General features: G+C 47.1%; 1 long non-coding RNA gene across 1 annotated transcript; it reads left to right on the top strand.

The window, feature by feature from the left end:
• The first annotated feature begins 370 nt into the window (after positions 1-370).
• LOC131829774 (uncharacterized) lies at positions 371-8,979 on the top strand. The gene is made up of 2 exons (XR_009352989.1): positions 371-7,817; positions 8,035-8,979. It is a non-coding gene; the product is annotated as an uncharacterized LOC131829774 (long non-coding RNA).
• Positions 8,980-19,046: the final 10,067 nt, after the last annotated feature.

The raw sequence follows: 19,046 nt of genomic DNA, 5'->3' as shown, positions 1-19,046 counted from the left end.
CCAGGGCATCTTTTCCAGATTTGAGTATTCTCCAGACACCTTTGTAGTTAGCCACTCTGGAATGCGTCCATGTACAGCAAAACAGATGCAGGCAGGATCTGTGAGCCCTGTCCTTTCATCTCTGCTAACGGTGTGCGGAGGAAGTGTGATTTCTTACTTTGAGCCTCATAGCCACCATTTACTGAATGTTTACCATGTGCTCTTTCTAACTCAAGTTGCTTTTCCTTCTGTATCTCTGTTCTGACAGCCTTGTGCAGCAGGTGCTGCTGTTACCCTGATTCTACAGGTGAGGAGACTGAGGCCCAGGGTCAAAATAACCCAGCCGAGGCGATTCGGGGAGCTAGCTAGCTGCAGAGCTTGACACCTGATCCAGAAGCCCACACGGCCCCTCCTGCCCCACTGCCCTGCAGAAACGGGAACTGCAGAAGGAGAAGCGGCTGGGCTGTATTTTGGAGCCGGTATTTTGTCCTGTCACGTTCCTTCAATGCTAGCCAGGTCCTGCCCATTTCTAGGTTTTCTCCTCCTGTTTGGTGGGCTGCTTTGGTGGTGCTTCTGCTAATCAAAACCCACGCTGGTTTTACCGATTTGCTCATGTGCCCATTGATGAAACCCTGGAGTTCGGAGCCCGTGTGTGCCCAGAGGTCCAGGCGGCCGTGGAAGATGAGCTGTGACAGGGCCTGTAAAGCACTGGGCAGGGAAGAAATGGTGGCTACAAGCCTGGGCTTGGAATCGGGCAAATTGGGGTTTGGATTTGCCATTCGTAAGCTTTGTCACCAAGAGCAACAAGTCACGTACCCTCTCTAAATCTCTGTTTTCTCACCTGGGAAAGGGAGGTACCACCAGCCCTGTTCGGTGGTGGTTGCGAGTGTTGAGAAAATGCACAGGAAGCAGGAAACGCGGTGCCTGGGATGGAGGGGGCATTCCCAGAACGGAAGCTCACGTTGAATGTCTTCCCGTCTACTTCTGAGGTCATTCCAGCCTTTGCCCTGGAAGGCTCTCTAGAGTTCTGACCCATCTAATGAAATGACAGATAAGGGTGTAGTGCTTTAAAAATCGACCGTCTCCACGTGCTGAATCCCCCCTGACCCTCAGCACCACCCCAGCATACGACCGCGTATCTCCTTGCTCTAGCTCAGGATCCCAAGGCTCAGAAAAGTCTGCACCCAGCACAGCCAGGACTTCAACCCAGATCCCACACCGCTCGTTCGTCTGCTTCTTACAAGAAGAAAGTGTTCTTTGAGGGCATTCAAGTCAGCCAGAGAATGACTTAGAACAGAGGGACCCAGCTCACCTTTCCAGCCTGGCCCGGGCTACAGTTAGGACTGCCATGTCCTGAGGTCCGCAGCGTCTTGAAGGCGCATTCTTAAACAAGTGTTATGGGCAGATACGGTCTTCTTGTGAAATCCTCAAACCCCCAGGGAGGCTGTCTTAACCTGGCTTGCTCGTGCAAGAAGGGACTGGCATTGTGCTGCCATGAAAACAATGTGCTTGCTTGGTTCCGCTCCTGCCACACAGGAGTCAGCCATGTGGTTTCTTGATTCACGGTTTCAGACTCCAAGTCTCCTATCAGATTTGGAAGGAAAACTACAAAAAGGCAAGCTTGCTTGAAAACAGCACGAAGTCTGCCGGTACAGACTGGATGTTGAAATGGAGACCCATTCTCAGAGCCTGTGGGCCCAGAGACGCCGAGGAAGGATTTTTTTTTTTTCCTCAAAAGGTGATTATGTTCAGGCTGGAGGTGGTGAACAATTCTAGGTGTGTGTTCTGTGTGTGTGAGAAAGAACCGGCCAGAAAACACTCCTTTCAAAGGGTACAGGACCTTAAAATGGTTGATGGTTAAAAATAGAAACGCCCCGAGTTACAGAAACTCAGCGCTTCCCGCATCCTGGCCTAAAAATACAGAACAATCCGGTTGATTGTCAGAGGTTGGAGGACATGGAGGCACGGAAGCCTGCCCATGTGCACGGACGACCGTCCTTCCTGGTCGTTGACTGTCTCTGAAAGACTCAACAAAGGAAGCAGAGACTTCTTCACCCCAGTTCAGGAGCCGGTCGCTGGCCCCCCGTTTCCCTGTGCACGTCCTGGAAGGAGAATGAAGGGGCCCCTGTTGGTTTCATCAACGAACTCATTTTCATCTCCTACTGGTGAACAGTGTAGCCTTCCCTGCATCTTTTTTGGCTCGCCAGTCTCCTCCCATAGACTTATTTTTAAGAAACTGGCCTCGTGCTTTGGATGAAGTTGTGAAAACAGAGGCCTGAGCTCGAGACCTCTGTTTCAGCCTGTTTTCAGTCATTTCAGACTTACCAGCTCAGTATCTCAGTTTCTAACCCAAAGGGCTTAAAACCTGCAGAGAAGTGTGTTCAATGGCTGTGCTTACTAAGTCCGTCTGCTGGAAACGCCTTGGCAGACCACTCCCAGGAAGAGACCAAGATAGACAAAAGAGAGTCCACCTCCCTTTGCTCTTCTGCTGAGGGTTTTGAAAAGCCGGAGTAAGGTAGAATGCAGAAAACCTTACCATATCTGTTTCTGCTAAGGGAGTCAAACTTGACGTTCTGGACGGTCATGTATGGAACACATCTGTGTGTGTATGAAACACGTCTGTGTATATATGGGTGGGATGTGCATTTGAGGTGGGAGATACACATGATCTTATCAGACATAAGCAAAAGGAAGAAATTCATGCTTCAGGAAAAATTGTCCCCGTAACTGAAGTGTCAGTCACTTGAAAAATGCTTCCAACTGGTAGTAAGGAAAAGCTGTGACTAGTCACTTGTAAAAAAATAAAAATAAAAATAAGCAGACCTTTCTGTTCAGATTTTGGGTTTTTTGAACCGGTGAGAATAAGCTTGCACGCATCAGTCTGATACTACGAATTCTAATAGCACACACGGAGGGAGGCAGTGGATATCTAAATGAGTCACAAAATTCACGAACTAGTTATTGAAGGGTTGCAGGGGTTCTTCTGTCTCGGTACTTTTTCTTTTTTAAAAAACATTTTATTTATTTATTTGACAGGGATCACAAGTAGGCAGAGAGGCAGGCAGAGAGAGAGGAGGAAGCAGGCTCTCCACGGAGCAGAGAGCCCGATGTGGGGCTCAATCCCAGGACCCTGGGCTCATGACCTGAGCCGAAGGCAGAGGCTTTAACCCACTGAGCCACCCAGGTGCCCCTGTCTCGGTACTTTTTAAGGTTTAAATGCTTGAATTGACTCTCCGGTTGAAACAGGTGCCTAACCGCCTGTCGCTTCACAGAGTAGACGCATTCCTTCACAGTCCATGAGTGTATGGCAGCTTCATCGCAGTGATGTCCTTGCTGTATGTCCTTGCAAGCCCATGGTGTTCATTCTCTTACTTACAGAGGACGAGTCAACCAGCCCGGGACCAGGAGCGTCCTGAACATCCTGTTCGGTGGATATTTTTCCTTAAAGGAGGAAGAGTTTGTATTGGGATCTCCTAGGAAGAGTCAGGGGCAAGAACTTTCGTCAGACCTGAGCCAAGCCCCCTGCCTCTCCTGACTCAGCTCCTGCTAGTTCTTCTCATGCTCCTTGAAGATGATAAATCAGGAGGACGCATGTGGAAAGTCAAGAGGGGAAGCTGGGAAATTTGGAGGATTTATTTAAGCCAAGAGAACAGACAGGCTCGGTGAATGGTGTGCCCCGGATTAGAACCCATCTTCCCAAGGTGATGCTATCGTGATAAAACCAAGGAAAAGTGAGGGGAACATTTTAGGTGAAAAGACCGAGTGAGTGAACCCTGATGGGAGCTGGGCTGATGGGAAAAGTTGCATTTGGCATGGCTATTAGAGGATACCAAGAGTTGTTCATTTTCTTCGTTATGGTAAAGGTATTATAATTATGTAGAAGAATGACCTCGTGTTTTTAGACCTGCTCAAGTTAGGAGCAGAGTGTTGGGATGGTTGTCAGCTTGCTTTCAAATAGTCCAGCAAAGAAAGAGGCATATTTCTTACATACACGTAGCACAGCTAAAGCAAAAATGGCAAAAATGAATAGTGGTTGAGTTGAAGTGGTATGTCATTTTTAATGTAATGCATGTCTGAAGTTTTTCATAACAATTAAAAAAATGAATGCCTTTCTTCTTAGATGGCCCGTGGCCTGGATGCACGAAGTATCTTCTTGGGTTTAGAACACTAAGGGGGATGACAACAGTCTTCCTAATAAAAGGACACTGGGAATCCTAATGGGAAGGAGAAAACTGGCAAAAAATAACTTGCCAAGGAAAATTGAGAGGTCAAGGCCTGACTTTTGGATTGTAGAGGAGGAGACTCGTAAGTAAAGCGAACAAAAATCTTTAACTCATAGATGTGGTCAAAGGAATTCTAATCTGGAAAACAACCTTAGGATCTCATTAGTGTCAGCCTGTGACTTTGCCTCTGAGCTAGCCTTTTGTCCTCCTTGGACCCTAAAATCAGAGTAAACCTTTGAATCAAACAAAACTATCCCAAAGAGAAAGTCAGTCTTAAGAAAGGGTTTTCTCCCGTTTCTCCCAGAGCACCCGCTTACAGTGTGTCTTTCCATGTACATGGTCAGGTCCATCAGCACCACGTCCTCGAGATCTGCACCTGGAAGAGCTCTGCTGCTTCCCATCAAGAGTAAAGGGGTTGACTTGTGCTCTTGGCTGTGGGTGACAACACAGAGCCTGCATCTGGGCAGATCAAGCGTAAAGAACCACAGGCGTGTGGCCCCCCCCCACCACCACCACCCAGCCACAGATTTGGTGACAGCAGTATATGCCCACGTGATTCAGGGAAGCTCCGTTCAGACCACAGAGTGACATAGCCACAGCCACGTTTCAGCATTTTCCTTTCTAGGTTGTCTGGAGGCCGTTACAAGAGCTCACTGTAAAGAAGAAATAGATGGCAAAACTTCTTCAGGAAGCTGGTTTCACATGGTGGTTTAGATTTAAATAGTGATTGTCTAGCACCATTTGAAATCAGTGTTCTTGGGGGAGACCAGCTGCACTGCATGTGGTGAAGGGAATGAATGGGACAGCCCCGGAGTGCCTGAACGCAGAGCCCAGACAGCCACGGGAGTCTGCCTGATGCGGCAGACACGCTGCTCACCCTCCCGGCCGTGGTGTCACATTTAACAAAGCTCAGTATACGGACGTCTTTATTCTTAGTGCTTGTTTTATGTAACCCTCCTGCAGGACAGACTCCTCGTCTGAGGGTCAGAGGACAAACGTATGGTGGATTTATCCCTCCTTGGTCCCTCCTGACCCTCCCGTCCTCCTGTGACCCCCTTAGAGGATGACTGATTTCTTTTGGTGTTCAGAGTCAATATAATTTTCTAGCACCATCTGAAATCGGTTATAATGATTGGGGAAGAGCACCGTGCAGCCGATGAAAAGAGAGAAAATGTATCAATGACCTATGAGGCCATGAATAATAACCAAGAGAGTGGAAATAATGGAGCAGAAATAACAGAATAGTGCTTTGGTTTTTAAGTTAACTCTCACTGCCCTGAATTGCGTGTGTTATAATGCTGATAACTGGTTAACTGTTAGCAGATGCCCATCGTTATATTTTAGAGAAACTCCACAGAATTTCTGAAGACTTTTGTTTGGATGCTAGATACCTAGAAAAAAATGGATAAAATCAAAGACTGCCTCGGGTCATTTGAAAAGGAGCAGCAAGGAAAAACAAAGCAACGTAAAACAAAACAAAACAAAGGCACAGCGAGGGAGTAAATTTTGTTCCCCGTGGGACACATGCGTGTGTGACCTCATCTACGAACCCTCTCCGGCCTGGCGGGGAGCTCAGTTCTTGGTTAACCAGGTCACCTTCGTAAAAGGCAGTACCAGGCTCAAGCCGGCTAGAAGTTCAGTCTAACGAGGCACAGGAGGAAAAATGGTACAGAGAACTAGGTTTCTGTGTCTAGGACAGAACTAAGTGAACACAGCTCCGTTCCGTCAGAAAACAAGGTCAGGGGCGCCAGAGGTGGTATTCGGACTATTCTAAATTACATCTTCTTACCATGGAAGGGAAGTGGTGAGGTTAAAAAAAAACAGCCCTGGGTTTCTAGAACCAAGCAAGGCGGGGAGAAAAGGCTTTGGAATGAGCTCCCAGGGCTCATCCCTCCTGCTTGTGGCCACACGTACTGAGCCTCTGGCCCAGGGTCAGCCTGATGCTGTCCCTCCCGAGTCTCCACGCAGCTTCCCAGCGACCCGGGCGGGGGCCACCAGGTGGATGCCGGGACTCGCCTCTCTACCTTCCCGCCCTTCTCATGCCCACTTCCTCCTGTTAACCTCCTCCTCCTTTGTCTGGGAAAGCACTTGGAATCGGCAACCAAAACGTTCTACCACCCACAGGACATGAGGTCATGTCCCTTCTTCTTTTGCTGAGCTGTGGTTACTGTTTCCCCAAAACCCTCTCTGTTGCTTTCCTCCACGGCGCGCTCCTCCCTGACTAAGCTTGCCCGTGCCCCTCTTTCCAGTGGGGCTGGATTTTCCCGGAACCCGAGCGCTAGCTACAGACCGTTTTCCAGAACTCTCCATTGCCACGTTTTCAGGGGCTCCTAGATAGTTGTACCTGCTAGTCTACACCTGGCTCAGTTTAATATGCCAAAGCCATGCCCGTTCTCTCTCCGCGCCCTCCCTGCTGTAGCCCGTGGTTAAGGCTAGACCCCACAGACTTGCAGGACGGGTCTCGCTCGCTTACCCTGCTGCCCCCTGACACCCTCCTCACCAAGTCCTGTGGCTGTTCTCCTTCCACTCGTTAAAATCCATCCTTGCGGGGTGCCTGGGTGGCTCAGTGGGTTAAAGCCTCTGCCTTCCGCTCAGGTCCTGGTCTGGGATGGAGCCCCGAGTTGGGCTCTCTGCTCACCGGGGAGTCTGCTTCCTCCTCCCTCTGCCTGCCTGTTTCTCTGCTTACTGATCTCTGTCAAATAAATAAATAAATAATATAAAATCCATCCTTGGAATACCTGGGTGGCTCAGTCGGTTAAGCCGCTGCCTTTCGGCTCAGGTCCTGATCCCAGGGTCCTGGGATCGAGTCCCGCATCGGACTCCTTGTCCAGCAGGGAGCCTGCTTCTCTCTCAGCCTCTGCCTGCCACTCTACCTGCTTGTGCTCTCTCTATGACAAATAAATAAAATCTTTAATACAATAAAACAGAAGCCATCCTTGAGCCGCCTCGGTGGCGTTCTCGTCCTACCTCCCACCGTCAGTCCCGCTTCTGTTTCTACCAGTTACCTTTCTGCAGCGCGCGCAACCTTGTCCCTTCTCCATCCTTCGTGATTCACACTCCTCTCCCGGCCTGTTCCCTGAGCTCAGCCAGCCCCTTGCCGCTGCTTCCCTTCCCAGTACCTCCATAGTTCCAAGCGTGTGCGTACCCGGTTTCCCCTGCCTGGCCCTCTCCTCCGACCCACACTCCTCCTCCTCGTCCTGGGCGCTCCAGCTAATTCTTCGCCCCTGGCTGGCGTGTGTGCATGTCTGTGAGGCCTTCACTCGGTCTTCCTCTTTGAGGGTTAGAGCACTGGCAGGGGCTTCCTTCTCTGTCCTGAGAACCTGATGGCACGCTCCACATTGTCCTGTGGTCACTGACTTCCCATGTCTTCCCTGCTGGCCTTTGAGATCCTTGCGTTGGAGAGGGATCGGAGTCACACACACTGTACGTTCCGTTCACAGGTTGCAGATGTTCCTTCTTTAGCAAGTGTTCCTTCTGAGCTGTGCTTCCCCCTTTCAGCCAGTTCAGGGTCTCTCTCCCATGGTCATTTGCCAAAGGCACGGAGAACGAAAACTGCTCTCAGGGATGTCGTCATCTACATTAAATAGAGGACAGTAAATGGGCTTCAGAGGGCATGTATCCTTTTCTAAAACTCTTAAATACAATGTTGATGGATGTTCCACTGTGGATTATCTGGGTGGGTTTTTTTTTTTTCCTTCTTCTATGCATAAGTATTAGGAATTGTACATTTAATGAGTTAGCCTTGGGGAGAATAATTATTATGGAAGGATGTTTGTCCCTGTTTTAGAGAATACCAAAACCACGAAAACAGATGTGCCCTAACTCTTAACAGGCAGCAAATGTTTGCCGAGAAGGCTGCACCCATTAAAAATCATAATTTACAGCGACCGCGTGCCCACCGGGCAGTCAGCGCCCATCACACCCAGCAGCCCTGCGAGGTGGGTAGTTCCCCCAAGTCGTAGATGAGGAAGTAGAAGCACAGAAAAGTCACTTGCCTGGGGTTTCACAATGCGTTGGCATTTGATTTGCATTCTAAATTGGATAATAAACAATGACGATGATGATAGCAGCCAACACTGAGCTCTTATTTTGTTCCTTGCTGAGCATTTTATGTAAATTATCTAATTTACTCTAACTTTCGAAATAAAGATAGGCATTTATTTATGGGAGGGCGGTATTATAATTATCATCACTCCCATTTTGCAGATGAGAAAAAAAAACCCACTAAGAACAAAGTCATTTGTCCCCGATCACGTAACATTCAAGCTTTCAGGCAGGTGTACGAAGCCAGTTCCCGTGCTTTTAAGGAGTACTGTTGTCTTCATAGTGGTTGATGTAATGACCGGCCTGCTGCTCTGGCCAGGCAGCCTCTGACGTGGCCCCCATAGGTCCCTGCCGGCCAGCGTTCACGCCACGTGCAGTTCCCTCCCGTGGCGCGTGGGCTGGACCAAGTGACTTAAACTTCTCTTGGATAGAACACGGGGAAGGTGAGGAGTCACTGCCAAGATTCGGTTACGAAAGGGCTGATCCTGTCACGCTTTTGTGTTCACTCGCTCTCTCTTTCTCTCACTAAGGAAAGGACCTGCATGTCAGGAACCGCCCCATGGAGAGGCCCAGGTGGATAGGAACTGATGTCTTGTCTGCCTAGTGCCACACGAGCTTGGAAATGAACTCGCTCTCTCAGCACGTGTGGGGATGACTACAGCTCCAGCCAACACCCTTACTACAGCCCTGGGAGACCCAGAAATTGTCCCCTAATAAATGTTTTTCATTTTAAGCCACTGCATGCTGGGGTTACTTGTTAGGCAGCAAGAGAGGACTGTTATAGCTTGTGATACTCCTACCTAGACTCGGACTTTGCTTATGGTACCTAATTTGTTTTTAGATAAACATTGTGTTGGAGAATCACTTCAGATTAGCAGACAAGCTGCACAGGTAATCGAGTTGTCTTCTGTCCCTCATCCAGGTTCCTCTGTTACTAACATCTTACATAACCGGGGTACGTTTGTCAATACTAAGAAACCAACATTAGCACTTCCTGGTGACTGAATTTCGGACTTTATTCATTCATATCTCACTAGTTTCCCCACTGATGTCCTTTTTCTACCCCAGAATTGCTCAAAGCCTAGTAGCTACCATGCCTCATAACTGTGCGTGTGTGTAGGAAGAAAGAAGAATACATATATGTTTGCTCAAATCTGGAGGATCTACTCACAGATAATAAAGGAATATTAGCAAGATCTTTAACTGGGGTCTTGTTTATAATTACTAGGAAAAATAACCATTACATTAATGAAAAATGTCTAGGGGCAGCTGGGTGGCTCAGTTGGTTAAGCATCTGACTCTTGGTTTCTGCTCAGGTCATGGTCTCAGAGTTGTGAGGTTGAGCCCTGTTTTGGGCCCCATGCTCAGTGGGGAATCTGCTTCAGAGTGTCTCTCCCCTGTTCCCTCTGCCCCTCCCCCCGCCCCTTCCCCCACTTCCCCGTACTCACTCTCTAAATAGATAAATCAATAAATTTTTTTAAAAGATTTATTTATTTATTTATTTATTTATTTATTTATTTATTTGACAGAGATTACAAGTAGGCAGAGAGTCAGGCAGAGAGATAGGAGAAAGCAGGCTCTCTGCTGAGCAGAGAGCCTGATGTGGGGCTCGATCCCAGGACACTGGGATCATGACCTGAGCCAAAGGCAGAGGCTTTAACCCACTGAGCCACCCAGGCGCCCCTCAATAAAGTATTTTTTTTAAAAATCTATTATGGGAAATTACTGAGGGGGAGGTAGGGGGGGCTATAAATTAAAAATGATACCCTAACAAGTCAAAAATACTTCTAAATGTCAAGTCTACCTTGACTTAAAAAATCAATAATGCTTTTTTAATAAATGAAGACTTTGATTTTTATTTAATAAGAATATCAAATATCAGATTGGCCAGTGGTTATTTTGCATTACCATGTTGGTACAAATTAACTTTTACTTATATAATACGTAATTACTTAATTTTCTCATAAGTATTTAAATGGAAACTGTCCATCTAAGAGAACAAGTTTCCTTTTTTATTGATTCCTATGCGGTGTGATCTTGTAGTATCAGTTTGTATTATCAGAGTTTTACAACGAATTAATCATGTACTACAGATGCTTAATCATTGTAGATCTTTTGTAAATAAAACTGTAAAATGGTAATAAAAACTCCTATTTCCTGATTGCTTAAACATTGAGCTGCATTATTTTGCAGCATTTCCAGATGATCCTTAACAAGCAAGACGAAAGTAAAGCTTTTGGGGAAAAGTGAGTGATGCTGCTTGAAAGAGAAAAGACCTCCTACTTCCACATACAATCTGGTTGAATTTTTTAACAGGGTGAATAATGAGAAAATCAGGTGACCTTAAGCTTTGTGTAGATCCTTAAAAGCCATTAAGCAAGACAGGACTTTAAAAATCTCCTTGGTGATAAGTCATAAAATAACAGAAACAGATTTGAAGTCTGGAAATTACTGCACACAAGACCCCAAATCTTAGTGGCCGAGGTTTGCTTCTAGGCTTGACTCTAGGGGCCCAGCTTTTCTCCATTGCCAGAAAGACTCAATGATTTTCAATAGCTGACTCCTGAGAAAAACAGAGAATGGAAAAGGTTGAAAAGGAGGGAGTGTGAAAGGAGAGAGAAATGAAATCTAATTGGGGAAAAGGGAGCAAAACACAATGTAACCTCACTTACAACATACTACTTCCCAGAACTCTGAATTCATTACATTTTCTGCACTTCTCAACTTTGAAATCAAAGTGTCAGATTACAAGAAATCAAGCTGTTAGGTTAACTGAAGAACTGCACACACAAATATTTCTAATACCACATTTGAGGTTAGTACATAATTCATTTTCTGCCTATTGTGCGTGAAATATAATCTTGGCTCATTCAAAATGACAAGTGATCCGCAGATACTGTGGAAACTGTAAATCATCAAAAGCTTCCGTCTAATTCATAGTCCTGTGTTCATTGAAACCGAAAAATGTATAAACATGTAGAGACTTTGTAAACAGTTCTCCTTTAGGCCGAAATGAAATAGAATTTGTACACTAGGGAGAATCCATTATACTATATTCATTATGTTTTTTTAATTATTGAGGTAAAATTCACATAAAATTCACCATTTCGGCCAATTTAAAGTGTACGATTCCGTGGCTTTTAGGACATTGATGATATTGTGCCACCATCACAACGAATCCCATCACCCGCTAAGAAGCCCCATAGCCATTAAGTAAACACCCCACATGCACCCCTCCTCATTGCTCCTGGCAACTGCTAATTTGCTTTCTGTGCATTTACCTATTCTAGATGTTCACAGAAAGGAATCACACAGTATGTGGCCTTTCGTGATGGGCGTCTTTCACTCGGCATAACGTCAAGGTTCACCCATGTTGTAGCGTGCGTCCACGCTTCATTCCTTTTTAAGTCTGAATCCTGTACCATCATGTGGGTGATGGGAATAGTTTACCCACCCGTCTGTTTGATGGACATTTGGGGGGTTCTTTACATGTATGTTTTTATCCCGCCAACATCCTACGTGTCCAGAGACCAACAAGTCAGCGGCACCGAGTCCTACAGGAACGAAGGGTTGGCTGTCCACTGCCCTCCCTCAAAGCAGCCACTTGGAGCCCCTTTATGGGTCCCTTTTGTTTCCCCCACCCAAAACTCTCCTATGGCTATTTCTTGCTTTTGACTTCATTTTACTTTTCTACTGTGGAAAGGAAGGCTTAGCTCTTAACACCACCATTCTTATGCCTCCGACTCTGTCCACCTCACGACTTCATTACAGCATGATTTTGGGTTCAATCAGACTTGTATCGATATTATTGACCATGTAACGATGCAGTTTGACATTTCCTTTTAAAACTCTTTAAATTCTGAAATTTTTAATTTCCTTTTTAAAAAAAAAATTTCTTTAATTTTCCATGTACTTACTTAATGCCTGGTCTTTGCTAGGGAACTTTAATGTCCATCTCTGACTCCCTGTGCTATTGGAAAGTCTGAAACAGTGCTGATTTCTGGCTCTTTTTCTCCAGAAGTTTTAGAACAGTCAGTTTATCCCTTGAGTTTAAATGTCACAATTATGTGCCGGGATAAAGGGCATCTTCACTTATTTGGCCAAGAGTTTAATGTCCCTTTCATTCTGGAGGCTTATGTCTTTAATTCTAGAAAATAATCTTTTTATTCCTCAGATAATTCTCTTTCCTCATTCTCACCGTTCTCTTTCTAAAAAGTCTATATTTTTTGTACATTGGCCCTCCCGGAATAATGCTGAGTTTTCCCATTTGTTTCCTTTCCAGTTTTTCATTGTTTTGATCTTGTCCTACTTTTCTGGGGAAATCCCCCCCCCCACTCCCCGCGCTATTTCCAAAACTTGACACTGAATTCTGATTTCTGCGAATGTATTTTTAACATCTGAAAGGTTTTTCTTAGCATTTTGTTTTGTTTTGAGGATTCAGAAATGTTTCTAAGGATGTTAAACCTTTTTTTTTTTCCTTTTTGACAATTTCTGTTCATGACATTGTCTCTGTGTCTTCTGGGTTCTTTGTGTGCTGGTTTTAGTTTTATCTTTCGTGGTAGAAGTTTTCTCAGAGGTCTGTGGATTCTTGACTGTCCGCTTATACTTACGAATGGGGCCTTTAAAACTGTGGGAAACTTGGGGCATCTGGGTGGCTCAGTGGGTTAAGCCTCTGCCTTCGGCTCAGGTCATGATCTCAGGGTCCTGGGATCGAGCCCTGCATTGGGCTCTCTGCTCAGCAGGGAGCCTGCTTCCTCCTCTTTCTCTGCTAGCCTCTCTGCCTGCATGTGATCTCCCTCTGTCAAGTAAATTAAAAAAAAAAAAAAATTAAAAACAAAAACTGTGGGAAACTCTATGCCTCGTCAGGACTTAACAACTCTTGGGCCTCATTGTAGGATGTGTGGTAGGCAAAAGAAGGAGCTCCCAGAGGTGCCCACATCTCAATCCCTAGAATCTGCAAAAACATGCTTTAGATGGCGGAAGGGGTTTTGCACAGGTGTTTCTAGTTAAGGACCCTGAGACGGGGAAAGAAACGTGCTTTACCCAGGTGGGATCAATCCAGTCACGTGAGTCCTCATAAGCAGAGTGCCTTTCCCAGCTGTGGTCAGTGGGAGATGTGACTACAGAAGAGAGGTTAGATGTGGCATTGCGGGCCAAGGAACACAGCCGACTTCTAGAAGCTGCAGAAAGCAAGGAGGCAGTCTCTGGAGCTTCCAGAAGAGAACCCAGCTGTGTGGACCCAGCTTTTACCCCAGTGAGACCTGTATCGACTTCTGGCCTTCAGAACGGTAAGCCAGAAAACTGTGTTGTTTTAAGCTGCTCAGTTTGTGGAATGTGATAGCAGCCATAGAAAGCTGATATAAGGTGACGGGAGATTCAGCTGTTTCACTGAGGACTCCCAATATTGTTGTTAGTAAGTTTGGGGTTTTTTCCTCCCTTGGTCTGGTCTAGTTTCCACAGAGATGAATCCTTTAGTCTCTTGCTGGGGGTGGTATCAGGCTCAAACAGAGTCTCTCTGAAGTTTATAAGAATAAAGGGTCTCGTTATGGATATGATGGCGTCCACGATGCAGGGTTTGCTGAGGGACTGAGGGTCTTGGAAGCTACAGCCAGACAACTAGTGAAATTGTCACCAAAGACTTGAGCTTGCAGCCCTGGGGTGAGAAAAGCTGGCAGTTGGGAAAATCCCAGAAACTGTGGCATGGAGCCCCCAGGTGGGAGGTGGGGGGAGGGGTGAGAGAGGAAGCTGGTGGGGAGCCGTCCACGACGCCACGTCCAACACTGAAATAATGGTTCATGTCCCTTCTGCCTCCCAAATCTCATGCACCTTTCTCTCATTGGCAAAAACAGGAGCGTGGAACCATGCAGGGAGAGGGTTCTGGGAAATGTGGCTCCCACCCATACGTGGGCTGGTGATGGTGGCAAGTTGACTGTCCTAGATAGTCCCGCATAGAGGGACAAGCCTGGCTGCTGGGTCCTAGAGGCTGAACTGCTTAAGGAAAGGGTGGGAGTCCTACTGTTTGGAATATGGACTCAAACTGAGCCCCTCTTTGTAGCAACACCTCTGTTCTTTCCTTGGTTGTGCCTGATACTCCTAAGTCCAGGGCTTCTCCAGTGCAAGCCCTGCAGAGCGGAACTGGGCTTGGAGAGGAGGGGAGAGAAGGGCGGGTTCCACGGAGCCTTCCCTGGTCCTGCTCTCAGCCCCGCCCTGGCTCCTGAGCCTTTCCATGGGGCACGGGTTGCTTCTCGCGGGCTTGCTTCTCTGGGGGCTTGGGTTTCAGCTTTTTCTGCTCTGCGTTCCCACGGGCTCCCCTGCTGCTGTGACTACAGTACATGTTCTCTACATCCTTGCTGGTCCCTACTTCGGTTGTTTCTTGATCGTCAAATTAGTGGGATTTCAGAAGGACATCCACAAGCCCACGTGTTACTGTGTTTAAGTGAAAGTCTGTGCGATTTTTAAGATCAAAATCTTACAGTGCAAAGAATGCAAAGTCAGGCGGCCTATTCTAGCGGTCTCACCATTTTACTTGTGAGGAGCTGGTTTTCTGCTCTCTAAAAGCAAGTTGGTACCCTGATGGGTCTTGAAATAGACGCTAAAGAAAGCTGTGGTCTCTCTCTGTTTAAGAAAAATAATACACATGCATACAAAATTGAATGTGTTCTAGAAGGTTCATGGGCTCCCAACGCTTCCACCAACCCTCCAAGGGCATTAACCCCCAGGTTCAGATCATCTCTGAGGTCACTTTTAAGACCTGACATTCTGATTCCCAAAGCCACTGGCTTAAAAATAATAGATTTCAAAGGTGACATTTGAAGCTGGCCTTTTTAAAAGTTAGTTTCAATGTACTGTTAGGAAACCTCCCCCACCTCCCTCGCCCCTCCTCCCCCCTAAAAAAGCTGAAGTCCCGGAGTTAGTCTGAATTCAGTTCAGAGAATCAAGAGGCTTCGAGATTTAAGTGGCTGTGGATGGTGGCTAATTGGCACGGCCAGTGGAAGGACTGAGCAGAGATGAAAGAAACCCTCTCTCGTTTGCTCACCATGACAAACGCCATGGAATGAATCATGGTGAGAAATCGACGCGGCAGCTTGGCCAGCAGGCATCGGATTGGAACAGGCGACATTCGCAGTGGCGTCCTCGGCCATGCTCTCTCGTGGCAGGCAATTCTGACAACGAAGTCAGAAAACAGGCTAACCTGAACTACAGACTTGCTAATAGTATTACCCTGTACCGACAGCCCTACATGATTTTTGGTCTTTATTTCCAGCTCTTCGGGACCCGAGGGGCAGCCCAGCTCCTGGGATTCTGGGCACGATCTACCGTATCCGGCTAAGGAGCAAGACGCGCTTGCTTTGGGTGGAGGGTTAAGTGGTTAACAAATGGAGCGGTTTTCTGTATTGCTGGGAAAGTGGGGCCGGGTGCGGGGAGGTGGAGGAGGATGGCACAGTCTGTAGTGTAGGTTCGGAGGAATTGTTAAGGGTCTCCACTAAGCGATTTCCCAGAAACAGGAGCGATACTGAAGTTACCGTTCCTTATCTCTGGACCTGCGGCGAGCTCAGGTCAGCCCTGTGCTGCTAATTGTCTTCCTTTTCCATGTGGTTGAGGCACCTCAGAAGCCCAGGTGTCCTGCCCCAGTGGGATTATTATTGATTGGATGGATGCTACATACCTGTGACTTTTGTGCCATCCTCCTGTGCTCTAGTCATTTTGTTCTGTTTTCTTTCTTTCTTTCTTTCTTTTTGCATGCTCTAGTTTTCTTTGGAGAGTTGAGTCTGGTGAGTGAATAAAAGTCGTGTTGATTATTTCCTATAGCCTGTAATAAAAGCAGCAGCTCTACTAGCCAAACCATCCTTAAAACCTATTTCAAAACCTTTTTTAAAAATAGTATTTGGGGGGCGCCTGGGTAGCTCAGTGGGTTGAAGCCTCTGCTTTCGGCTCGGGTCATGATCCCAGGGTCCTGGGATCGAGCCCCACATCGGGCTCTCTGCTCAGCAGGGAGCCTGCTTCCTCCTCTCTCTCTCTGCCTCTCTGCCTACTTGTGATTTCTGTCTGTCAAATAAATAAATAAATCTTTAAAAAAATAAATAAATAAAAATAGTATTTGGCCCATTCTACAGCTGGTGAAATGGAGGTATCTGAAGGGAGAGCTGTTGTGGTAACACCTACATAGTGAGTCAGCGAGGGTTGGGAGGAGGCATCGTCTCTGTTCTGCCTCATCAAGGCATAATGGCCACCCGTTGCTGTGGGTTTTGATTTTTCTGAGCACGGAGCTTGGAATCTCTTGGAAAGTGTGTTTTGTTAATATGTTGACTGAAGAATTTTTTTGGCACTGACTTTTTTTGTTTTTGTTGTTTTAATCCCCATGGTCTGCTCTTAGGGAAGTTCTGGGCTCCACACCCCTCAGCTTTGCTCTTTCTGTCCTAAGGGCCAGGGAATAAACTCTAGCCAATGGCTTTGGAGCCATCCTGCTTTGAAAAGGCTCATTCCACCCGGGCGGCCTTGAGTGCCCGATGGCCAGCCCGGCCCACTGTGTGGAAAGCACAGGTAGGTGCCTGAGCTGGCCCTGCCCTGGTATGTGGGTGCGGTCGGGGAGCTTCAGGCCAAACTGTACAGACTTGCTGTCTCAAGATGAGCGCTTTCTAAAAGCAGAGAGGGGATAAGGGGCAGTGGACCCAGAACGCTTCCTCCTGGGTGGTGAGAGGGCCTGCAGGGGGACGGAGACCTTGTTCATCAGAAGTCAGAGGGGCCAGGCGGAGGATGGTGGTGCTTCTCCAAATCGTGGCTCCATGGCAGGGGGGAAGAAAAGGCCAGAAAAGTATGGCCCCATACCAATCTATCAACCCCGAACATGTTGGCCACCTCCCGCTGTGGGTTGGGCAGAGCTGGGGGAGGCCTGGCACAGGCCGAGTAGCCAGGACTGTGCCAAAGGCTTGATGTGGCAGGAGGTGACAGGACAAAGGTATCGGAGCGTGCCAGCTGGGCGCCGGCCTTCTTAGCTGTCAGAACTGGTCTTGGAAATAAGCACGGCCCTTAGGTATACTTTTGTGGGAGGCATTTTTAGTCTATGAAAACAGCTGCCTCTCCCTTCAAGCTTCCTTCCTGTGACTGAACAGGCCAGAGGGGAAGGTCAAGGGCAGGCAGTAGAACAAGGACAAAGGAAGGAGGTGTGGATTGTACATAGAGCCATGTTCTAATCCTAGCTCGCTGACTTCCTGCATGTGGAGAACAAAGCAAACAGAATTAGAGACTTGGGTCGGGGGAAAAGGCTGGGACACATGTAAGGGAACAGGGCTTTGACAACTCAACAGTGAGCAGATAAGAGATTCTTGGGAGGTCTCTACCTGGGAATGACTTTGAAATGACCTTGGAAAGGTCCTGTTTCCACACTGATGTGCATGAAAAGAACCAGTAACTTCATTTTTTCCTACTGAAAGGTGAGGCCAGTAGCAATACCTCATTGACATGTCTTGAAGGTGAAAGTGGCAACATCCATAAAGAGAAACAGTTGAGTTCTAGATGTGTATACTCACCTTTTTCAATGGAAGACAATGTGGCAGAGATGGCTTAGACTGAGTCCCTGGGCGCACTGCTCCCGAGCTCACACCTCTCATCCCAGCAGTAGGAATTCCTCAATGCTACAGAACGTCAGAATTACCGTCTATTGATGGTGAGCGTGTCCCCAAGGACCAAAACTCATGAATGGTTCCTCTTTGCCTTCTGGAGGGCAACATTGGCCTTGGGAAGCAACCATCCCCCATTCACTTAGTATCTCAGCAATAATTTGGTTGAATAAAGATTAATGGAATGCCTACAATGTTGTAGGCACTGCCTATGGGGTCCCCCTGTGCTCCTCAGGGCCATTTCCCTCTCCAGGTACTGGAAAACTTATCGCAAGTGCTATCTTTTCATGCAGTTATTTTAAAAATCTGTGCTGTTCTCCTAGACAAAGCTAGCATCTGGCTGAGCATGCCATAACTTTCTCTCTGAAGTACTTTAAGTTTGATGGAAGAGATCCTATGAACAGTAGGAGGAAAAGCCAATGTTTAATTAGATGAAAGACACTCTGATCCTGTTCCTGATCCGTGTCCTCCAAAGTCAGCTGAAGGGAGGCTGATCATATGGTTTGTCCCTCCTAAACTTGTGTGTCCCTTTGTTTACTCCAACCCTAATCTCCCTGCTTTGCTTGTTGGCACAGAGCTGGTGGAGATGGAGCTGCATTTTTGCCCGTAGGACAGCTTAATACTATCTGCCCAACCTGCCCTTGTCTGTCCCCTCAGTGGTCCCCACAACTGCTGTCCACCCCAGCTCCCTGCAAGCAGGAGTCCTGAGAATATCATCGCACAGCATATCATCATAAACCTCGTAAACCTCTAAAGAGAGGTTTATGGCTGACCAGACTTAATCAACTCAGATGTGTCTGCCCAGTTAAGACCAGAGCTCAAGACTCTGGAGAGCTCTCTCTGGTTAGATCCCAGGTCAGAATGGATCACTGTACTGTCACAATTTTTCTCACATGTGGCATTTCTAACACGTAGCACAGAGTACATTCTGCCCTGCGTTAGAGTCCCTCCTATTCATGTTTTTCTTACCTAATAAGCTGTAAGCTTCTTGATGTCTGGGTCCACATGCCTAGCACCGTGTAGGCATTCTGTGATGAATTAGCATGAAAAATGCTATTCTGCTCCCACAAAACCTTTAGGAGAGTAGGCATACATAAGGCTCTATCTAACCTAGGATAGAGCCTTATGTAAACACAAATTTGCTGGATGTCAGTAGTGAAACAGACTGCGTTAAAGTCAGGGA

Source organism: Mustela lutreola, chromosome 4 (assembly GCF_030435805.1).
Source record: "Mustela lutreola isolate mMusLut2 chromosome 4, mMusLut2.pri, whole genome shotgun sequence".
NCBI classification, from domain to species: Eukaryota; Metazoa; Chordata; class Mammalia; order Carnivora; family Mustelidae; genus Mustela; species Mustela lutreola.
This window is presented reverse-complemented; position numbering and strand designations above follow the sequence as displayed.